Source organism: Sceloporus occidentalis, unplaced genomic scaffold (genome assembly GCF_023333645.1).
Source record: "Sceloporus occidentalis isolate IW3139 unplaced genomic scaffold, rSceOcc1.0.p SCAF_3, whole genome shotgun sequence".
Lineage (NCBI taxonomy): Eukaryota > Metazoa > Chordata > Lepidosauria > Squamata > Phrynosomatidae > Sceloporus > Sceloporus occidentalis.
In genome coordinates this window covers 125,753,875-125,772,042 of record NW_028316983.1, presented here as the reverse complement: position 1 = coordinate 125,772,042, position 18,168 = coordinate 125,753,875, and the positions used below count along the sequence as shown (strand labels likewise).

The 18,168-nt window shown below is 45.4% G+C and overlaps 1 protein-coding gene across 1 annotated transcript in view; it reads left to right on the top strand.

Moving 5' to 3' along the window:
- The first annotated feature begins 8,730 nt into the window (after positions 1-8,730).
- Positions 8,731-18,168, top strand: part of LOC149316718 (flavin-containing monooxygenase 5-like) — a 49,984-nt gene continuing 40,546 nt past the window's right edge. The window contains exon 1 of the mRNA XM_089516104.1: positions 8,731-9,086. The gene's annotated coding sequence lies outside the window, so the exon portion shown is untranslated. The remainder of the gene's footprint in view (positions 9,087-18,168) is intronic.

Below are 18,168 nucleotides of genomic sequence, written 5' to 3'. Positions count from 1 at the left end.
AGGCGAGAAAAGATGTCAATGTCATTCTCTCATCACTACATCACCATGGTTTTCTGGCAAATCTTGGGAAGAGCCACCTTTCCCCTACCCAATGCATACATCATTTGGGAGTGATTATAGATACCAGAAAAAGTCTAATATCCCTTCCACCACAAAGGATCAAAATGATTCAAGACACGATCGCATTGATAACCAAGAATCCATCAGCAAACCTCCTCCTTCTCGCAAGGCTACAGGGGCTCATGATAGCGGCCTCCCAATGTGTTCCCTGGGCCCGATTTCATTCCTGCCTTCTACAGTGGCTGATATTACCTCATCAAAAATCAATCATGCACAAGATAAACAAGTTCCACTCCCTCACAAGGTCAAACTTTCACTACGATGGTGGAACTCCCGCTCCATCCTACTGGGGCGTCCAATTCAACCACCCTCCCCAATCTTAATAACAACCGACGCCAGCTTGAGGGGCTGGGGGGCCACTCTACTCGACCGATACGCACAGGGACGTTGGGACTCAAAGGAAAGAGCTCACAGCATAAATTGGCTCGAACTAAGGGCAGTAAGACTAGCACTTCTAGCGTTCTCTCAACACATAAAGAACAAAGCGGTTCTAATTCGCACCGACAACATAACAACGAAGGCACACATAAACAGAGAAGGAGGGACCAGATCGACAACCTTGATGCAAGAAGCATCATTACTGCTTCATTGGGCGGAAACCAACCTTCTCTCCCTCAAAGCAGAACACATAAAGGGAGAACTAAACACAAGGGCCGACTGGCTGAGCAGATCGGACATAGATCAAGCAGAATGGCACCTCCATCCAGAGACCTTCCTCCTGATAACACGGAGGTTCAGCATGCCTCTGGTCGACCTGTTTGCATCCCCAGGGAACAACCAGGTCCCTCGGTTCTTCTCACGTTTTCTGACCCAGGGTGCAGAACAAATGGATGCCCTACATGCACCTTGGCCCCAGGGCCTTCTGTATGCGTTTCCACCAACAGCAATGATTTCACGGTGCCTCCAAAAGCTAAGAAGTGAAAGATCAACAATCATTCTGATAGCTCCACACTGGCCCAGGAGGGCATGGTTTTCCGAGATATCCCAAATGGCTCTAGACTCTCTACACCTTCCAATCCACAGAGACCTGTTGACACAGGGTCAAGTCTCTTATCCCGACCCGGAATGGCTAAACCTTCATGCATGGAAATTGAGAGGCACTTATTAATTAAAGACGGACTGTTTCCTCGAGTCGCAGATATTATTATCCAATCGAGGAGACCATCTACTCAGAGAATTTACGAATACTCTTATAGATCTTTCTATAATTGGTGTAGATCTAATCAGACTTCCTCCTCCTCGGTATCTATTAACACACTGTTGCTATACCTCCAAGATGGTCTCGACAAAGGTCTCAGACCTAATACCTTGAAAAGACAGATTTCTGCCATTACGTCAGCTCTCCCATCAAAATTGGCCTTCAAATTGTCGAACCATCGCTATGTTAAAAGGTTCCTGACAGCAGCCTCTCTCATCAAGCCACCTATGATCCACAGATACCCTAACTGGGATTTACACATTGTCCTTCAGGCACTGACTAAACCTCCCTTTGAACCCTTAGACAAAACAGATCTAAAGTTCTTGACTTGCAAAACTCTTTTCCTTACAGCTATCACTTGAGTATCAGAATTGGGAGCACTATCAACTAGAAGTGAACTTTGCATATTCAGAAGAGATTCTGTTTTGCTTCGACTGGACCCAACCTTTATGACCAAGGTCAATTCCACATTCCATAGATCTCAAGAGATTATCTTGCCTTCTTTTGTTCCAGATCCCAAAAAGGAACTCGAAAAGACGTGGCATACACTAGACGTTAGACGGGCTGTCCTCACTTATATCAAGTGTACCTGTCATGCCTCCAGAGCATCTTTGATGCTCTTGAGACATATATTTAGTTGAGATTATATTAGGTTTTCTATATATCAGTTTAGGAGGAGAAATAGAGATCTACAGCTTTAAGAAAGACAAGGATTGTGGGAAATCCCAGGGTCTTATGCTGTCTCCCTCTAGCTAGTTTCAGATGTGTAGTAAGATTTCAGCCAAGTCAGACCTGGAGAGAATATTTTCCTTTGACAGAGATAAGTCCACAAAAAAGAAAGAGAAGTCCTCAGAAGAAGAAAGATAAAACCCACCAAGAAAAAAGAGCAAGGTATTTAAGAAGGACTATTGAAAAAAAGGAGATCAGTTTCATGTTTTTGTGTTATAACCAGTAAAGCTTTTGGAACTTAAGAAATTTGTGGACAAGTCTTTTGTTCTGGCTGTGTTCCCGAGAGCCAGAGGCCTTACTACACACAAAGTCCATAGCATCGCTCTTAGGACAAAACAGTACCTGCAAAACCCGCAAATCAGATCACCTGTTTGTGTCTTTCAGTTCAAACTACATGGGAAAAAAGGTCTCATCTTCTACTCTATCTAGACGGATTCGCTCCTGCATAGCTACATGTTATTCAACCTCCGGAGCCACACTCCAGGGAAAGGTCACTGCACATTCCACTCGCAGTGCTGCGACCTCTGCTGCCCTTGCCACTAATGCTCCCTTAGCAGATATTTGTAGGGCGGCCACATGGTCATCCCCTTCCACATTTATCCGTCATTACCGAATCAATGCCTTCCAATAGTCGTTTGGGATGCGGATACTTCAGTCCATTTTATAGATTTCTGATTACCTCAGTTCCCCGCCCATTGGAGAGCTTTTGTATATCCCTCATTAAGGATGGCGCCGCCCTCAACGCTGGAAAAACGAACATTGGCTTACCTTGTGAGATGTTTGTTTTCAGCGATGAGGGCGGAGACATCCTGCCCCCCCCCCGAAACTGAGGAAATATTCTCCCCGGTGCCGGGGGGGATAGGCTGTTAGTTCAACTAAGTTTTTTCTAGTTATGGCTTGTTGAGTTTTCATGTTTTTCACAAATTTTAGAGATTAAGAATATGGGAACGTTTAGTCTTCTAGATTTACCTATACTTTGCTTGGCTTTTCAATGACTGGGCAACTGAGTGGGGGCGTGTCTCCCTGTGCTGATGCCCAAAGTCAAGATCCTGCCTGACTGGAGCAAAAGGGGAGAACCAACCTTCATTAAGGATGTCTCCACCCTCATCGCTGAAAACAAACATCTCACAAGGTAAGCCAATGTTCGTTTCTCATAGCAGAACATGTTTCATATTGTATTCCCGGGGAGGGGGGGGGGGGGAGATACTACTGTTTCAGTGGAACTACAGATACAGCATAACAACTAGGTGGAACAGCCACATTTTCCTGCAGCATGGGGAAGCAATCCTTACAATGGGTCTTGCTCTTCTCAAGCACTTTTGAGGCAGGACATCTCTCAAATGTCCATCATCTTAACTACCCTAAATGAGAGACAAGATTTCATTTTGTTTTCGCCTCTGAACATGCTGAAAAGACTTTAAATGTGGATTTATTTTATTTTATTTATGGTACTTATAGCCCGCACTTCAGCCCTAAAGGCTATCAGAGTGACTTACAGTTGTTATTATTTTTAATTACACGGTTCCCTGCCCTCAGACTTACAATCTAAAAAAGACACAACACAAATGGAGAAGGGAATGGTGGCGTTGAAGGGGATCAGGTCCAGCAGTTCTTCTCTCCCTCTGAGGCCTGGATCAAGGCAGATGGACTGGAGGGAGGGCTCTATTTTTTATTCCAGGCCAGGCCTGATGGAGCTGGGCCTGCATCTCTTCCTCCATGGCCAGATGGCACCAGATGGACTGGAGGAAGGGTTCTTCTTCTTAGGGGCTGTGCAGACTGGCAGTTTGGGCCGGCTTGGGGGCGGTGTTGGGGCATAGCATCTACACGACACATGCCCCAGCTCTGCCCCCAGGGCTCCAGGAGGCCACATGCTTAATTGCACAGCACGCAGTGTCACAGTGCTGCTCCAGTACTGTGTACATACAACGCAGCCACCAAGCTGTGGCAGCATGGCTATCATGCCCTTTGCAGGGTGCAAAAAGGAGCTGCTTTTTGCGGCTTCTTTTTCCACCCTGCAAAGGCCAGATTGGGGCCACAGCATGCAGTTTCTATGGCCCTGATCTTGCTGTAACGGGGCGTTACAGCAAGATCATTGAGGTTGTGTGCACAGCCCCTTAAACAGTTTTAGAAGAGCTCCTACATTTTCATCCCAAGCTTCCCTGCCCTAATGGGGACGGCCAGTTATTGACAGATGGAGCTAGTTTGTGGCCCCAAAAATTCTCAAAAAAGAAGCCAAGGGTGCATGGGTAGAGGTGGGGACACCCTCTGGATGAGGCCAATTTACCTAGACTGGAGGACTGCCTCCAATCATATTTTGCACCACAGAGGAGTATGGTGATGCTTTGCACATTGTAGTTGAGCACACACCGATGCTGATGAACGTCCCCCCCTTGCTTGTGAAGGTCAAGCCCTACATCTAGAGTTGTGACACTGGATTTCTTTGAATTGCTCCACAAGTTGTAGATACCCAGGACTGAGGGAGGTGGGGGGGGGCAATAGTGGCAACTTCAGAGGCTTCACAAAATGACAAGTGAGTTGGCAATGAATCTCAAATATGAAAGTTCCTTTTTGCTGCCACTTCCCCACTGCAATGTGCTTCAACTCCTTGGTCCAACCCGTCAGTCTGTCCCAAAATGGCACCTCTCTGAGCCACACAAATGATTCCCTGCACCCAAGCCTAGCAAATGTTTCTCAACTGCCACTACTAGTGAAAGACATGGCTAAGGGGGTGAGCTTGTGCTGGGAGATGAAGAGCAAGAGATGCCACCACACAAAATGATCAGTAAGGCTGTGTAGTGGTTGTTAGGATCCTGAAATCCGTAGGAAGTTTGGGAGTTGCCAAACCAGAATCGCCACTGTTTACTCAAATAAGACAATAGACTTGGCCTCACACCTGAAGAGCCTGTGATCAGCTTATCGACTCAATAATGAAGTTGGATACCCCTCCGAATTGTGTCCACACCTAAATGCATTGTGCAACACATTACCTGCTGTTGGCTTAACAAAGCCCAAGCAATCAGCACCTTTGTCTCGCACAGGGGTAGGCAACCTGCGGCCCACGGGCCAGATGCGGCCCGGCAAGGCCTTGGGACCGGCCCCAGCCTAGTCCTGCCGTCGATTGCCGCCGGAACCTTTGGTCTATCACATGAGGGTGTGGGGCCTTTGGCCTGTCAGGAGGAGGAGGGCAAAGGGGGCAAGCGGCGGGCAAGGGGGGCAATTGTCTATAGAAGCCTCCAAAACATGCATTTATATTAACATTTTTAAAAAATCAGCAAATTTTTTTGTGTGACCTCCATTTTTTAAAAAACAGTGTCCTGCATTTGAAAATTTTGTCCTACATGTGTCCTGGTTTATTTATTTATTTAATTTTTTAAAAAAATTATTTAATTTTTTTTTCTTTGGCCCCCCAGTTGTCTGAGGGACAGCAACCCGGCCCTCGGCTCAAAAAGGTTGCCTACCCCTGGTCTAGCAAGTCTTCCCTAGCCTCCAGCTACGTTTCGCACTATAAGAACCCCGGGTTTTTGGATCCTCCTTGTGCTATTACCAGGTTGCAAGCTGGTTCATGCCAGTTTGAACTCTGATCTTAGCTCCCACGACCCTCTTCCCCCCGCGCTCCTGCGGTCGTGATCCACTATCCATCCAAGCTTCATCAGACTTCCCGGAGAAGACTTCTAAGATAGTATTCCCTAGTGGTGCCTCTCTTTCTCAAACCTATCTCCCAAACTCACCCATCCCCTGCTGTAGCATTGAATGTGTGTGTGTGTGTATGTTCCCCTTTTGCTGTGTGGTTCTCCCTGTGCTCTAATAATAAACGTTACCCTTTTAATTGGACCTAGTTGGTATCGGCGTCTCTTTCTCTTGGGGCTTTCTGGCGACCTCTGGTAGACACGGTTGGGACCCAATTCCGGCACGTGGTTTTGTTGGGGTCCCCTCTTGGCTATATTTGAGCTAATTAAAATTCCCCTAAGCGAGAGACTTCCTAACACATGCAACCCTCATCCCCACCATAGTCCTAAAGGCCACTGGTTCCCTTTGTCTTTCTTGAACACCAATACTTTGACTGAAAGCCCCCTCTGGTGCCCCCTTTTGCCCTCAATGCCCCCCTGGATTTTTCCACTGCCCCCCGGAGGGTGGATGGGTGTACCACCCACTTTGGGAATCACTGGTGTATAAGATACACTATAGACTTCATTTGAAAGCACCTGGCCATGCCTAGATCTCTAGACAGGCTCCAGCATATGCTGCAGGCTATTGACCACCTGGTTTAAATAAAAGCAATAGAGCCAGTTCCTCAGCAGTAGAGGGTTTTGTGGTCTTCCTCAGTCCTCTTCTTCATTCCAAAGGAAAGCAATGACTGGAAGAGGCTACAAAATGGCAGTGAGGTGCCTTCTTCCCCATTGTCTTGATGGATGAGACTTTGCATTGAATTAGCTTCTGTTCACAGATTCTTGGCAGTTCCTGGTGGGATTCAGGGACATTCCACTCAGAGTGCTGCCACCTGGCTGTGTCTTTGGTGGAGTTTTGCAGGATGACCACTTGGCCTTCCCTGTCCTCCTTTATGAGGCATTAAAGACTGACAAATTTGTTTCTGCAAATGTATACTTTGGCAGGTGTGTTTTGCAGCAGATTTTGATGTTATAGTTTTTTGTGTTGTTGAGTTTCTACTCACGTGATTGGTATAGTGACCACTTGTGTTGTTGTTGTCTGCCTTCAAGTTGTTTATGACTTATGGTGATTCTAAGATGAACCTATCATGCGGTTTTCTTGGCAAGATTTGTTCAGAGTGAGTTTGCCTTTGCCATTGCCATTCTCTGAAGCTGAAAGCATGTAACTTGCCCAATGGGTTTCATAGCTGAGTTGAGAATTGAACTCTAGTCTTCAGAATTGTAATCCAGCACTCAGACCACTATAGCTCACAAGCTGACCAGCTATGTAACTTCCGTAATAAGTTTTGCCTCCATGCTGCAGGAAAATGGAACAGTAATACTTACCATGAAGGTTCCTTTCCTGCAGCAGTGGGGAGGGAATCTTCCCTGCCCTTTCTTGCTAGGTGTTAGTGGTTTGAGCCATTGGTGATTTCTCAGCACCAGTAATGTCTGAAAAATTTGACATGTGTACTGATTTTGCTTTTAGGTTGTTCAAAGTCCTTTTTTGAAAGCCATGAACAAGAGTCTTAAATATTAAAATTAATCCATCTCTTGAGAATTTTGTTACATAAGGCAAGGCAGAGATCTAATCTCTCTCCTGAATATATATTCAAGAGTGGAAGAAACAAAGTAACACATTTATTCCTTGTGCTGTCATCTGGTAATCTGCAACTGTCTCGGGTCTGTTGCATTTTGCATGTGTAAAGTTATTAGTCAGCAGTTATGATTGCTTAAAGTTGTTGAGCAAAGGTTTGTTGAATCTATTATTACTAGATGATTTCTTAGTACCTAATGTGTGTAATATAGCATGTGGTATAAGATGTTAATGTGTATGCTTTCCTTCTTCTCATCTTATATAATAGCTTTAATAAACAGAACCTGGTGAAGCAGCAAAAAGAGGCATCTGAAACATATTGGTTTTGTGTGTGTGTGTGTGTGTGTGTGTTTAACTGAGTAAAGGGCAAAATACTTAGGAATCAATGGCCGGTTACAGACTGGCACTTGGGACGTCCGCAGGACGTCCCATTTTAAAAAAGGGGCATCTCTTCTAGACGCCCCTGGCTCTAATACGGACTCTGTCTGTACAATATGGCGCCGGCCGTTCCACACGGCCAGCGCCATCTTTACGTATCGGACGCTGTGCGTCCGAATGTGTCGTGGCGTCTGTGACGTCGCGAATGCGCCCCTGGCGCCTTGCGACGTCACAGAGGCACCGCAAGAAGAAGCTCCATTTTGGAGCTTCTTTTTCGGTCCGTGCGGGAGCCGCGCGGTGTGGCTGCTGCGGCTCCCGCACGGAGCAAACGGCGGCGGCGGCAGACCGCCTCAAAGCGGCGGTCTATAACCCGCCAGTGTCAGGTTATCCTTGATCTCCTTCCATGCTTGACTCAAATGAAAAATGGAGGATTTACTGATTCATAAAATAGCATGAGAAAATAGTTTGATTCTAGTGAAACCAATCAAAACACATAGTTCATAGTTCAATCTTACTAGATTGTAGGCAAAAGGGAAAAAAGATAGGAGTCATGATTGGAAAACACAAGAGGTTAGAAATGGAAAACAACAATACAGTATCTGAAATCCTCGTATAGTTCTGTGGCTGAAGCAGCTTGACTGCACACTAAAAAACTCATGTAGAAAATCCTTGTAGTGACAGATGATTTGGGACCTACTATCTTCTTCCCAGGTAGTGGTTATACAGAACAGGGGAAAGGTGGTGCTGATCTCCCCTCCTCCCAAACCATTAAACAAATAATGAGAATTGGCTTTCAGCCAAATTATCACACTCTGACTTTGTTATTGTTGCTGTGTGCCTTGTCATTTCTGATTTATGGCAATCCTATCATAGGGTTTTCTTAGCAAGATTTGTTCAGAGGGGGCTTTGTTGGGGGGGAGGTTGCATTTGCCTTCCTCTGAGGTAGAGAGAGTGTGACTTGTCCAAGGTCCAAAGTAGGTTTCTATGGCTGTGCGAGGATTTGCACCTTGGTCTCCAGTACTCCAATGCTCCAACCACTACATCACTATTGATTGACAAAACCACACCTCTTTCTCTACCTGTTAGCTTCTTCTGGGAAAAAATGGGCTCTTCCCTTTCAGAAGTGCAGTAGTCACATTAGAAAATGAGAGGCACTGGCTGGAGGAAGGGAAAGTTTTCCTGGGCTTCAGTCGAAAAGGTTGTATTCTGTCTAGTCGACAAAAGAGCTGTCAAGTGTGTGGGAAGGCCTGATGCCCAATCAGATTTCCGTATTCTCTCCTCCCGCCCACCTCATGTTCACTAACTTTTCTTCCTGTATTATTGTTGTCTTCTTGTTCTGAAGCACTGTGCATCTCCGCTGCTGCCCTGCAAGAACTAGGAAGAGGCTGAGAGTTGGAAAAAGGCAAAGACACAAGAGCAGGTGGAGCAAAAAGGACACATTGGCCTGTTACAGACTGCCAGAATAAAGCTGCTTCGGGTCTCTTTGGAGGTATGCTATTTAAATGATGCATGCATCCTAAGAATCCGGAAGCTGCACCAAAGCTGCACTCCAATGCTTAGGAATGGAGTGTGGCTTTGGCGTGACCTCCGGACTCTTAGGACCCATGCGTCATTTAAATAGCATACCTCCAAAGAGACCTGAAGCAGCTTTATTTTGGCAGTCTGTAACAGGCCTTTGTCTGTATTTTTGTCTGATTTTGATTGTTGTCATTTTTGAATCCAGTGCAGAGTATTGGAATGTGTGTTTGCTTGGAGAAATGTATCTGTATATGTGTTTTCTAGTTAGAACTTGTATTGGCTTCAATGTCTGTCTGTCTCTCTCTCTGTGTGTGCAAGTGGGCATGTGTGTGTTTTCTCCATCATTGTTTTGTGGCGGGTGGGAGAGATTGAAATCAGCCTGGAAATAGGGTCATCATGAAAGATAGCTCTTGTTTGAAAACAAAGGTGGTTGTCTGTTGGGGAGTGAGGGGCTGCAGTCCCCAGAGCAACACTGGAAAGCTGCATCCCACCCCTACATTTGGACCTAGATGCCCCAGGCACTCTCAGTCAGTCCATGTTTGGCCCTTGCTGGGCCATTTGAGAGCCAGGAGAGGCCTCCCTCCTCTCACAGGAATTGATCTGGAAAAGATTTAAATGTTTACAAAACGAAGGCTTGAGCAACTTTCTTGTGGACAAAGTTTGGGCTTAAACCTGATGTATCAGCGATACATGAGTGCCAAGACAGGTGAAACCCTTCTCCATCATCAGTGCAATATGCAGGCTCCATTTCTACTAGTTTAAGAGAGAGCTGGGGGTGTTATTAAACTGCACCTCCCAGAATAGCCAATGCTAAGAGCTGCGACAGTATCTGGAAGGCTGCACAATACCTAACTCTGCTAATCCCTCTCCCTCCTGCCTTTGAAACCTCGTGCAAATCATCAGAGAAAGTGATGATTATCTCAAAAGTGTGCCCACATTTTTTTCCTGCACTTTTGCTTGGCCTAATAAATAAATTGTCACAACATAGACTTTCCACTATTTTCTGCAAGGCTTAGGGCCCATTCCCACTATTGTTTAAATCGGATTGTGTCACTTGGGAATTGATTTAGAATCAATTCCTGGGGGCATAGTTTTCCCGCATTTAACCCACATCTAAAAGGAGCTGGGTTTTCCCACTCCTTTTGGGGCTGAATTGATTTATTTAACAATAAATTGATTCAGCCCAGTGGGAACCCAAGGCGGATTCGAATCTGCCCTGGCAGCCCCTCTCCACTGCGGCTATGCCTCCCTTCATCCTCCTTCCCTTCCCTCCCTCCTTCTCACCTTCCTCTCCTCCTCCTGCCCTCTTTCTCTCCTTACCTTCTGCCTGGGGGGCCAGGCGGTGGCAGTGGCAGTGGGGGCTATCAGGGCTCACCGTTGGCCCTCTCCTCCTCCTCCTCCTCCTCCTCCTTGCTTCCCAGCCTCCCTCTCATTCTCAGCCCCGGTATGAAGGGAGCCGGGGCGGAAGGAGAGAGGCAGCAGGCCTGGAGTCCTCTAGGCCTACTGCTTCTCTCCGTCCACCCTGGCCTCATTCTTACCCAGGCTGAGAAGTAGAGGGAGGCTGGGCAGCGAGGAAGAAGAGGAGAGGGCCAATGGTGAACCCTGACAGCCCCTGCCACCACTGCCACCGCTGGGGCCCCCAGGCAGAAGGGAAGGAGGGAAGTAGGAGGAGAGGAAGGAAGCAAGGAAGGAGGGGAGGGAGGAAAGAGGAGATGGAGAGGAAGGAGGAGGAGGAGGAGAGGAGAGGAAGGGGGGAAAGGGGGAAGAAGGGAAGGAGGTATGGTCGGAAGGATGGAGGGAGGCATGGCAGGAGAGACTGGGGAAGCCTCTCCTGCCAAGTCAAAAGAAGCCTGTCAAAACAGGCATTTCGATTCCTGAAAGGAATCCTGAAACCAGTGCAAACGTAATTGAAACCACTGTGTTTGCTGAAACGGTTTCAGGATTCGATTCAGGAATCAAATCTACAGGAAAGTGGGAATGGGCCCTTACTTCTCTTTTTAATGCACTCTACATGGAGCTGCCATTGGAAGCTGAAGCTGCAGTATGCAGCAAGCAGCTGGACTGCTGACCAGACCATTCAGACTATCAGGCACTGGTTTTGAAGGAATTGCTCTGGCTACCAACATCCTTCTGATCTCAATTCAAGGTGCTGGTAAGGTGCTTAGGATCTCTGTACTTGAAGGAACACCTCTCCCTATCTACACCTGTCTGAGATTTGAGATCTCTTGGAGGGGTCCTCCTCTCTGTCTCACCAGTCAAAGCTATATCCTTTGGGAGGACAATGTGAGACAGCCTTCTCTGCTGTGGCACCCCAGTTATGGAATGCCCTTGCCTTAGAAGGCTGATTGGTGCCAGTCTTTAAATAAATAAAGACATTATTGGTGTAGGCAACTGTAGCTTCTCAATTCCCATCTCTAGCTTGCTAAGGACATTATCACACGGGGCAAAATTGGAAATTTAAAGTGAGGCCAATGCAGGGTCATCCAGGGTTTTGGGACAAATTCACAGCTGCTTTTGACATGACGCTACAGGCAATCAGAAGAGAATCTAGGGTGAATGTGAGGTCAATCAGGAAATAAATAAATTCTCAAAACTACTGGATTTCCATTTCCATTTTGCTTGCGAATTGACTCCTCTCACGTAATGGCTACTGTGTGAAAAACCAAGGCTCCAAATGCATCCAGTTTCCTGATTTCGCAACCCTGGGAGAGACTTCTTAAAAGGATACACACACACACACACTTCTCTGGCCAAGCCTCTCTCCTCCTCTTTGCAGCCTGGCTTATGGACTCTGTCTGAGTGTGTGTGTGGTTTTGGACTTTGCAAAGGGAGAGAGAGGGCATTTTGGAAGTCCTCCTGGACAGGAGGGAGAAATGGAAGACATGCCTTGGAAAGGAGGGCATGGAATCAGGCAAGCATATGGACCCAGCCTCCTCCTTTCTCTCTCTCTCTCTCCTTTGTGTGTGTGTGTGTGTGTGCGTGCGTCTTTGTGTGTGGTTTTAGGAGCTTGCAAAGGGCCGCCTCATTCTGCCTTTCTCGGAAACACCTTTTGGGGCTTCTGTGACAAAGAGGATTCCCCTCCCATCCCTGGAGCATGTGCGTTTGTGTGCCCTTATGGAAATGACACTTTGGAGCATGTGCAGAGAAGGTATTTCTAAGCAGGCAATGAGGATTTGTTTGTCTCCTTTTCATAGCCAAATTCGCATTGGGCCCACTGTAATGTGCTTTTAACCCCTTGTTGTGCTCTGTGTGTGATAACCAATAGCAAATGGGATTGCTTTCCTGGGATGTCACCACTTTAACCATTTTTGGGGTGGAAGCACATAGGACCTAGGTGTGATAAGATCCCAAGAGATTATTTATTTAGTCTATTCATTACATTTCTATCCCACCTTTCCTCCAATGAGATCATGGTGACATATATGGCTCTCTTCTTCCCTCCTTTGTCCTGTGATTTAGGTCAGACTGGAAGAAAATTACTGGACTAAGATCAGCTATCATTATTTTTGGCTGAGTGGGGACTTCAACTAGATCTCCAAGGGCCAATGTCAATTGTTAAGAACTACTTCACAGTAAATCATGGGAGCTGTGGGGTCAGAACACTTTGATCATCACAATAATCCATCTGTGTTTTAGATGCTTTCTATTATAATATCAACTGCTATAGGCTATGATATTTTCTAGGACACACATGAAATGTGTTATTGTTATTTTGTACCTTCAAGTTGACTCCAAGTTATGGTGACCCTCTCATAAGGTTTCTTGGTAAGATTATTTAGAAGTGGTTTGTCATTTCTCTCAGGCTGACAATATTACTTGCCCAAGTTCACCCACTGGGTTTCCATGACCAGGTGGTGATTTGAACTCTGGTCTCCCAGAGTCATAGACCAACACTCAGGCCATTACAGTGGAACTGGCTATACATCTATCTGCATAGGCCTACATACTTCTTTACAGAATGCACATAGAATTTCTGAATGCCTGCATATTGTTAACTGCCCTTGAGTCCATCTTGACCCGTGGTGACCCTGTGGCTGAGACATCTCCAAGAACCCCTGTTCTCCTCTGCTCTGCTTAGTTCCTGCAAAGTCATACATGTGACGTTCTTAATAGAATCCATCCATCTGGTGTGCTGTCTTCCTCTCTTTCTGTTTCCCTCCACCTTTCCTAGCATTATTGTCTTTTCTGAGTAATGTCTTCTCATGATGGAGCCAAAGTACGACAGCCTCAGTTTTCTCACCTTGGCTTCCAGGGAGATTTCTGGCTTGATCTTCTCTAGGACACATTTGCCATGGTTTATTCCATTGTTCTTATTGAAGGCCCAGCCTTTAAACAGTTTATTGACAGCATAAAGCTATCTTGACCCTGGCCGCACAGAAATGTGGCTCCCCCACTGAGAATGTTTTCTCAGTGTCATATTGGTCTGGGACCCATAACCTGTGCTGCCTTTCCAACCAGGATAGAGTGGGCAAAGTGTAGCTCTCTAGAAGCTGTTAGCCAGCGGCACCCTTCCTTGCCTTTCCACCTAGGAAACAGGGAGGAAAATGTGATCCTCCCAGCAGCCCTAGCCAAGATAGCCAGTCCAATAATATCTGGGGAATTGCACTTTGCCCTGAGACCATATTCAAAGTCTAACTTTCAGTTAATCCCAGGTGCAGACCTGCTAAATTCTGGTCCAAGTTAAGTTTTATGTAAAATGTGGTTGTGTAATTTTTATGTAAGTTATAGTACTTCTAGCTATGATTTGGTAGAAAGAGGCAGATGTTGGGGTGTGGAGAATGGCTGTAAAATTTTGGAAGACAAATCTGTACATCCTGTACAGGCTGTCCTTCATCCCTAAATTAATCTGGTGCTTTTAGGTTCAATGGACAGTGCTTTCCCATAGCCAGTTCAGCTGTCAGTTTGGTTGACTTTGGCAAATGGCATCATTTCAGCCCCCTTCATGGAGTCTTTCCCTGACCAGCACTCCGTGGGCCAAATGATATTGTGGGAAGTACAAGCTGATGTCATCAGATGTCCCCCTGCCCTCCGCTGAAATACAAGGAAGGTTGAAGGAGGAGTGGTGCTGTGGGGCAGTATTTGCAGGGGGTGCTCTGGGAGTCTCTTTGGCCTGATTTGAAGTCTCTGCAATTTATATAAAGCCTATGGACTCCCTAGTTCCAATATACCACATCCTGACTGGCAGCAGCACTATTGGTATAACTGTTACAGATTTCATAGAATCATAGAATAGGAAGAGACCACAAGGGCCATCCAGTCCAACCCTTTGCCATCTTCCTGTCTTAACTACAGGCAACATGTCTGTATGTCGTGCTTTAATGTGAGCTCAGCTGTTTCTCCTAGCTTACCAAAGGCCCTTCCTAGACCAAGAGGGCAACAAGGCATAAGGCAGCAATATTGCTCTTGGTATCCTTCTTAGGGGAGTATTACTTCTCTAAAAATATTATTGCCAATTTACATTTGACGAGAAATGAAATCCATTTGCTCTCAATGCTATATTTTTTTATCTGATGGAAATACAGGTAAAGACCTGCCACTGTAATATTCACAACGGTGTGTGTGTGTGCACGCACACACTTTCAAAAAGAGAACTATAGGGTGTAAAACTGAGGTAAAAGGAAGCTAGAGATTAAGTGAATGTTTATTCACCTTCTTCAATGCTATTCACACCATTTACCTGTCATGGGTGGAAAAGGAGGTAACCAACTACAAATGGGTTTGAGTTACATGTAGATTGGAGCCAGCATGGCATAGTAGTTTGAATGTTTGTTTGACTATGACTCTGGAGACTCTGATTCCCAGCTGGGTCATGAAACCCACTGGGATGACCTTGGGCAAGTCACATGCTCTCAGCCTCAGGGAAAGGCAAAGGCAAATCTTCTCTGAAAAAAAATCTTGCCAAGAAAACCCCATGATAGGGTCGCCATAGGGTCACCATTAGTCAGAAATGACTTGAAAGCACACAACACACACACACACATATATAAATATTTCTGTAAAGTCATTTTTGCCATAACTCACAAGGACAGAACACAATAAATGTAAAGCAAAACAATAAGAGACAATTTTGTTGAAGGAATATGAGCGAGGAGGGAGTGATTGTAATCCCTGCTCATGAACTGTTCAGGGAGACTGGCCAAGCTAGCCCAGCTGCAGTGTCCTGCATACCCATGTTTACCATCCAACCCGAACTATATCTGATAATTAGAACCATAGAACTTTATTGCACAGGACTGCTCTCAGAACAGAATGGAACGAGTGTGGGATGAGTGGGGGACGCATTTTACCGCACACACAAGTCCCTCACTCGTTCCGTTCCCCATCCATTCCCCATCTGTTCCAGAGGGGGCGATTTCTGAGAACTGTTCAAAACAGGCAAGTTTCCCTTATTCTCCATGCTCCCTAAAATACCACCTCCTTGAATCCAATCCATTCCCCTTCCCTTTGTAACAGTTGCCGTCTCTTAGGTTGCATCTGCACTGGGGGATAATCCAGTTTAACTCCACTTTAACTGTCCTGGCTCAGTGCTATGGAATTCTGGGAACTGTAGTGTTGTGAGACATTGAGCCTTCTCTGCCAGAGAGCTCTGGTGCCTCAGCAAACTAATAACTTATTATTATTATTATTTTAAAACATTTTTTAAAATGATAATTATTCTCCATGCTCCCTAAAATACCACCTCCCTGAATCCAATCCACTCTCCTTCCCTTTGTAACAGTTGCCTTCTCTTAGGTTGCATCTGGACTGGGGAAATAATCCAGTTTGATTCCACTTTCACTGTCCTAGCTCAGTGCTATGGAATTCTGGAAGTTGGAGTTTGTTGTGGCGTCCTTGGTTCGAGGCTATGGGATTCTGGGAATTGGAGTTTGTTGCTCTCCCCAGCCTCTGATGGCTCTCTCCGTTGCTCCCATCTCTCCCCCAGCCTCCTGTTTCATTCCCTCCTTCCCTGTCATCTATCCTTCCGAGCAACGGAAGCAATTGGGGCAAAATTGCAGCACAGCATCATGGGAAATTTGCCTCTTTGGAGGTTTGGGGGGGTTGTACCGGGACAGAAGCAAAGCTGCATTCCACACCAGACCAATTCGGAGTAAAATCGAAGTGAGCTTGAATGCGAATTCTGTGAATTCACTTTTTACCAAATTCACCAAAATGAGGAGTCACTTTGGATTCACTGCAGAAGCGCCATGGAAGGAGCTCCCATAGAAATGAATCACATGTGATAATACATTACGTTATCACGTGAATTCGCATCATTGGACCCACAGTCACGTTGGATCTGAGCTGCAAAAAGCTGCAAAAACCTCCATGTGATAAACACCTTTGTCTCCTCTGCTTCTGCCTCTAGTCCCTGAGCCAATGAATCTGTGTCCATGTCACCACCACTCCCCTTTCTCTGTTACCAAGAATCAGTGAAATCCAAGTCAAGCATCATGCATTTGTTGATTGAGGCAGCTGATCTAATTACTTACCTACCCCACAATCCATAAAACTGAGGGAAATGTACAGGCCTGAAAGATGCCCATCCAACTTCAAAAAACCTTGATTTGCCTTTTTATATAAGGGACACCATTTTACTATGCCACTGTATTTAATGGGGCTTGAGTATCCATGGAGCATCCATGGGGTTTCCTGGAACCAAACCCCAGCAGATACCAAGGGCCCACTGTAGTTCTCATATCTGGTTGTACCCTCATCCCTATTAAGGCAGTTTCCCAAAGCTGTGAATGTATTTGTTAAACCCACTCTAGGGACATCAATTTTTATTTCTTACAGTGTATGTGTGTGTGTGTGTGTGTGGGGATGAGTGTAGCCATTTTAGGGCCTGTCCAAACGATTCCATAAAAATTTAAGATAATTCATTAGAAAAAGCCTGTTTTCCCATCCATTGGGACTTCCTAGAAAAGCATTTTCATTCTATACAGACCAATCCAGCTGCTGAAAGGATCAAGGAAGCCGAGTAGGCAATTTGGTCAAAGCATATTCAGATTTTATCGTGCTATAGGAAATTGGCCCATAAGAGATCTCTTTTGTGTCTTTGCTCACTGTTGAGAACATGTCTGCTTTTTAAAGATACAGTGTTTCAAATATCTTAATGTTCTAGCATAAAAGCTATGTGCTCCTCCTCCCATCCACAGTAGAAATCACCCAACAAGGGCCTTACACACATCATTGGAAGACATCAGATTATTATAAAAAAAAGTGAGCAATGCAAGCAGAAATCTACACAAAAAATCCCAGTGTTATAGTTTATATATGTGTATATGGAATTCATAGGTGAAATAATGGGATGTTAGAAATATATTCCTGATCACTAGCTTTACATATTTACAAAAAAAAAAAAAAAATAATTTGAATTTAGAACACAGGTGTTAATCCAGCCACATTGCTGACCATGGCAATTCTGTCAAGATATAGTCATTCCCCTTACAGCTGCATCACTGGATTATCACTCCAGACATAAATAATATCCAGCCTCTGTTCCAAACAGGGAGATCTTAAAGTTAGAAACACTCCTTTAGATTATGGTCTCATCAGATGAATCTCATATGGGGCAAGGGACCACTCTCAAACCACCTATGCACAGAGATACACAAGGGGGTCAGATATTTTAGATCTGATCCTAACCAACAGGGATGACTTGGTCAATGGGGTGCAATTGGTGGGATCATTATACAGTGGAAAGGAGAACCCAGGCATAGTCAGAAACACATTCTAGATTTTAGGAGAGCTAATTTTAGTAAACTTAGAGAAATACTGGAGGTGATTCCATGGTCAGGAATACTGAAGGCACAATTTCATAGAGTTCCAACGAGGAAGAAAAATGGGAGGTGTCTCAAGAAATCAGGATGGATGACTAAGGAACTTTCAACTCAGCTGAGTTTTAAATGGAACATGTATAAGAAATGGAAAAATGGGGAAATCACCAAAGAGGAATTCAAACAAATAGCTAGCATGTGTAGGGGTAAAGTCAGAAAACCTAAAGC